Raw genomic sequence first — 6329 nt, 5'->3', positions numbered from 1 at the left:
TTGACCAGGGTACCATGGCGAAATGCATGATGCCCCGAGTTCGTAGACTAGTAGCACGTCGAAAACGGAGCTACGATTTGAAAGTTATGGGCAAAACAAGTTGAGGTGCAAACAGTCCAAAAGGTGCTGGGAGTTGACTTTTTCTTGTGGTGTAATTTTGTTTTGACTCTTGTATGGTTGTAAAGTACTCGTCGATACGAGTTCATAGACTAGCGGCACGCTTAAATCGGACATTTGGTTAAAAAGTTATGGACGTTTGAAGTTCGCCGGATACCGTAATATTCTATTATATCTGGTTTAAGTGCACAGTGACGCCACGTGTCATCACCTGATTGGTCCATGTGGATGAACAGTGTCATCACAGTGGCTTTTATTTGACAAAAATCTCGGGGAAGAGAGAGAGAGAAAGAGAGAGAAACCGACCGGCCGCCGGAATCTTCAAATTTTCCGGCCGATTCACGTTACACCCGCCGGCCAGACGGAAGCCTCTCCCCATTTCCTGCCAAACCCCAAAATCTCACGGTCGTTGGTCGCCGGATGCACCCGGATCGAGGCAGCGAAGTTCGGCGGCGATTTTTCCCTCCACCGCCGTTTGCCCTGTTTCCGGCCATTTTCAGGCCACACGCGCCAGCTACCCCTCACCACCTCCTCATGTCCGGCCTACCCACCAAATTTCATGGCCACCGGACCTCCGACGAGCAGGGATCGGAGCTTTTTTCGGCAAGGGGCCGAAAATCTTCAAACCCCGATTTCTCTGCCGTCCGCCCTCCGTTTGCCTCACCGCCAGTCCCTTTGGATTTCTCTTCCCTCGATCTACAAATCTGCCAAAAATCTCAGCCAACGGCCACCGTACGCGCCGCCGTCGGCGACGATTGCCGGTGACTATTCCGGTGAGTACCCAGTCGCATCGCCGGTCCTTGTCCACTGTGTTCGACCTCCTGAACCCGAATCCAGCATCCTTTTCCACCAATTCATGACGGTTTGCGAGAATTGAGGAGTCGAAACCCGAAAGCTTTCCGACAAGATTCTGGCCACCTCGGGTTCGATCACCAGAAAGTAAGACCGAATCCGTGATGCTCATCACTCAAGCTTCGATTTGGTATATAACTCATAACTTTTAGTTGTCGTTGTGTTCGCTCCCCAGGTACCCATTTGGGAATTACCCGATTAAAATATTAATATATTCGGTTGGTGAACTGTGGATGTTTTAGGTGAGTGACCCACCTTCAAAAATATTTTGGGCAATTAATTATGTTTAATTGGTATTTAAATTATGCTCATGTGGTACAATTTAGTTATGGTTTTATTGTGATTTAATTTATTATTATGCATGTATATTTCGGTAATAGTCGTACGTGGTTTTAAGTATTATTTTTCGGGCATAATTGGATTAAATATTTTATGAAAATATTTGTTTAAATTGGTGGTTTAATTTTATAGATTATGCCCGCGGTATTTTAATGGTTGAACCTCGTATTACGAGAAAATTATGGTTTTATTTGTTATCGATGTTTTCATACCGGTTTGTTAAATAAAAATATGTGGGATGGTAAGTGTGAAATTTTGATATATTTCCCACGGTAATTTTGAAAAATGGTACAGTTGGTTTAATAATTATTTTAGACGCATTCATACAGTATTGGTGTTCTGGTATATGTATATGTGGTTCAGCGCGCAAGTATTATTATTTCTCCCGTGAGTTGCCATTGGACCGTGGGCAAGCAAGTTTGTTATTGGCCACAGCCACCCCCCTCCTTGGCCGGGATGATGGTTTCAGCAGCGGTACTGTCGGGACGCCGAAGTGCCGTTTGCAAGTTTCTCTCTTTAATCTCCCGCTAGTCGGTGCTCAGGACGCTAGGTATCGGAGGGCATCACCGGTATATGGTGTGGTGCGTCAAGTGTAATTTTCAGATAAAATTTCAAACCCCAAAGGTGTTCAAAAATTATTTATTATAATTTATTACATTTTAATTATATATTAGGGTATTTATTTATTTATTGTTTATCAAATGTTTGATCCCTTGGTTTTCGGGAAGTTCGAATATCGGGTTTTGTGAAGTCGTTTTAAAAAGGGAACATTTCCAACGGAGTGATTAGTGAGAGTTTTGAGAGAAAATTATTATTTCCAACTGTTACTACGATTTATTTATTAATTGTTGGTATTAATTCAATTCCCTATTTGTTATTATTATTATAAAAGTTTTCAGTAGTTAGGATCACTCATTGAGATGATTAGCATCTCACGTTTTTAAGTTCTGTTCCCTTAGGTGCAAGGGGTGGTAGACGTTCTTCCTGAGCGAACCAATTCTCCGCTGCTATCATGTTTCGAGAAGTACCTTTGTACTCATTCATTTCAGTTGTATTATTTCTTTCATCTTTGTTGTATTTCTGTTGATTAGCACTTCATAAAGCTTTGTATACTATTTGGACACTTATATTTTATTTATGCACTGGGTTGCTGTTATTGTTGTGAAGTGCTGTAAATTGTGGAACCAACTAGTAGTTTTGTGGGAGGAATAAGGGGATGTTTATAGAAGTGTGTTTTCAGTGCAGGTAAATTTTGGTTAGTCCTACCCTTAGGGGAGGTGCTGCCGGATTTTCCGTTGGAAGGTTCGGTGGTATTTCCCTGGGATTAGGGCTTGTCTAGGGTTCCGGGGAGGAATTCTGGACGGGTCCTGACAAGTCATGACGGGATAAAAAACATCCCTTGTCTCCACATTGGATCAAGAATAGGGTTAAAGGGTATCAGAGCAAGGCACATTTTTGTGAGATTTGTGAGGTTTTTGGGCTGGTTCGTTCCTTGAGAGTGAAGAGATACTTGAAAGCACAAATATATTTTCATATTCCTTCATACTCGAAAGCAACATCCACATGGCTTCTTCAAGTTTTTCAACTCCTTCTCCTCCTATCTTCAATGGGGAGAACTACAACATTTGGAGTATCAAGATGCAAGCCTACTTGAAGGCTTATGGTCTTTGGGAGGTCACCATAAATCCCCAAGAACCAGAGCCTTTGAGACAAGGGGCAACGGTCAACCAAATCAAGCACTATGAGGAGGAATCGGCTAAAGGTTTCAAGGCTCTCACCGCCATTCATTCTTGTATTAGTGATACCATTTTCACAAGGATAATGGCATGTGAGAGTGCCAAAGAAGCTTGGGATAAACTTCAAGATGAGTTCCAAGGGAGTGTAAGGACAAGGCAAATGCAAATCCTTAACCTAAGGAGGGAGTTTGAGACTATCAAGATGAAAGACATAGAAACGGTTAAGGAGTTCACCACAAGGCTTCTTAATGTGGTGAATCAAATTAGGGTGCTAGGTGAAAGATTAAGTGACCAAAGGATTGTGGAGAAGGTGTTGGTCTCCTTGCCCGAGAGGTTTGAAGCTAAGATATCTTCATTGGAGGAGTCAAGGAACCTAAATGAAATTTCCTTGACCGAGTTGGTGAATGCCTTGCAAGCTACGGAGCAAAGGAGGAGGATTAGACATAAAGAATCAATGGAGGCTGCATTTGTGTCTAAACAACATCAAAAGACACAAAATCAAAAGAAGAACAAGCTTAAGGTCATAAAGGAGAAAGGTGAAACTAGCAAACCCGAGAGGAAGTCCTATGAACCTTGTCACCATTGCAAGAAGAAAGGTCATCATCCAAGAAGGTGTTGGTGGAGGCCGGATGCATTTTGCCATAAATGTCAACAAAAGGGTCATGTGGAGAGAGTATGCAAGGCAAACAAGAAAGATAAGCAACAAGCAAATGTTGCTAAAGATAATGCAAGTGATAGTGAATCCGAAGAGTTGTTTGTTGCTACTTGTTTTAGTAGCATCAAAAATGATGAAGGATGGATCATTGATAGTGGAGCAACACACCATATGTCTTACAAGCATGAGTGGTTCACAAACTTGGATAGGAGCAGCCACAACAAAGTCAAAATTGGAAATGGAGCCTTGATGGAAGTGAAAGGCAAAGGAGATGTGGTGATACACACTGCCAAAGGTATCACAACTATCCATGATGTTCTCTATGTACCTTCTTTATGTGAGAACTTACTTAGTGTAGGTCAAATGCTTGAGAACAAATATGCATTACACTTCTCAAACATGACATGCACTATAGTACGAACCTAGGACGACCTGCTCCTAAACCCGTATTATATTAGCCCGGATCTTAATTAAGTTCAAGTTCTAATGGAATTGACCTCAGCCCCTAACCAACCTGTGGTTAGAAACCTTGGTATAATGTAGACGCCACAATAGGGGATGGAAAACCTATTGATAAGTCAAGCTAAAACAACCAATTCTCTAATGGTGTTTTAGGTGTTCTCAAAGAACAAAGAGATAATTAATCTCACAAGTATTTTTTTTCAATCAAATCAAAGTTGTATTCATATTGAAAAATAAGCCTTTAAATAGGCTTTGAAAGAAACAACATAAACCCTAAAAACCCTAGGAAAAACCGGCCACACAATGGAGAATCCTACCTTGGCCGAAACTTTCCTATTCCTAAACTAATTTGGATTAATTAATTCCTTTATTTTGAATTTAGGAATTAATTAATTTACAATGAAAATAATAAAATAAAAACTTTCCTAAACTTATTTATCCAGAAAATAAATAAATAAAACTTAAAAAGCAAAGGTAGTTTCCTAAAACAAAAAGTAGAATAAAATTAGGAAACTATAATACTAGCTTTTTGACTAATTTGACTTTGACTATTCTTTGACCAAATTGATCTCCAAATCAGCTTCAATATGCTTTGTAGGATGCCAAATAAGCTTATTGTGAAGTTCCCCACGTTGCCCTTGCTTGGAAGTATGAGAAAAGGTTAATACAGTAAAATACAGTAAAACCCGCGAAGAAAAACAGCAAATCCGGCCTTTCCTTCCCTTTGTGCGCAAACCACCTTGTTGGTCGGCTTTGAAGCTGCTTTGGCTGGTTTCTATGACTCATCCTCCATATGAATTGAACCCATAAAGATGGGGTTCCAATTCATACAACCCGGCCTCTTTATTGTTACCAAAAACGTCACCCGACCCCGTTTTGGCTTCTATTGCTTGTATGAGTAACACAGGCCTTTGTTCTTTAGATATGGCCAACCCCTCTTGGCTATGACTTATTCCTTGTATGAAGACAGCAAGATTGTCCTTGAACCTCTTGGCTTGGGCCCTAGTGATCGGCCCCACCTTCAGTTGTATTGGGTCAGCACCCCAGCGGGTTGTTGGTCTAGCAGTCTCAGGTGGATTCGCATCATTCCCCTCCTCTTGAAAAGGATTTGTCCTCAAATCGAAGTCATCACCTGCAGCAAAAGGAGATAAATCAGCAACATTAAAAGAGGCACTAACATTATACTCACCCGGTAGATCAAGTTTGTAGGCATTGTCGTTTATCCTCTCCAAAACTTGAAAAGGTCCATCACCCCTTGGCATGAGTTTTGATTTCCTTTGTTCGAGGAATCTTTCTTTCCTTAAGTGCAGCCACACCCAATCTCCAGGTTCAAACACCATTGATTTTCGGCCTTGATTAGCCACCCTTGCATATTGCTCGGTCCTTCTCTCAATGTTTGCTCGAGTCTTCTCATGAATCTGCTTTACAAAATCAGCTTTTTGTTTTCCATCTAGATTAGCACGCTCACTTAAAGGCAAAGGTGTTAAATCTAATGGAGTCAAAGGATTAAAACCATAAACAATTTCAAATGGAGTAAATTTAGTTGCTGAATGTAAAGACCTATTATATGCAAATTCAACATGTGGCAAACATTCTTCCCAAGTCCTTAAATTTCTACTAATTAATGCTCTCAACAATGCAGACAAGGTTCTATTTACTACTTCGGTTTGTCCATCAGTTTGTGGATGACAAGTAGTTGAAAATAAAAGCTTAGTACCTAATTTAGCCCACAATGTTTTCCAAAAATAGCTTAAGAACTTAGCATCCCTATCCGACACAATAGTTTTTGGCATTCCATGCAATCTCACAATTTCCTTGAAAAATAAATTAGCAATGTTGGATGCATCATCAGTTTTATTACATGCAATAAAATGTGCCATCTTAGAAAACCTATCTACTACAACAAATATTGAATCCTTACCTGTCCTTGACCTAGGCAACCCAAGAATAAAATCCATAGACAAATCTATCCAAGGATAGGTAGGAATCGGCAAAGGCTTATACAATCCATGCGGTTTCAATGTTGATTTTGTTTTTCGACACTTCACACATCTTTCACAAATTCTCTCAACATCTCTCCTCATGTTAGGCCAATAAAAATGTTCTTGCAGCAAGGATAAAGTCTTTAAAATACCAAAATGACCCATTAAACCACCCCATGTCCTTCC

This window comes from Ziziphus jujuba, chromosome 12 (genome assembly GCF_031755915.1).
Source record: "Ziziphus jujuba cultivar Dongzao chromosome 12, ASM3175591v1".
Classification (NCBI taxonomy): domain Eukaryota; kingdom Viridiplantae; phylum Streptophyta; class Magnoliopsida; order Rosales; family Rhamnaceae; genus Ziziphus; species Ziziphus jujuba.
Note: the sequence above shows the minus strand (reverse complement) of the source record.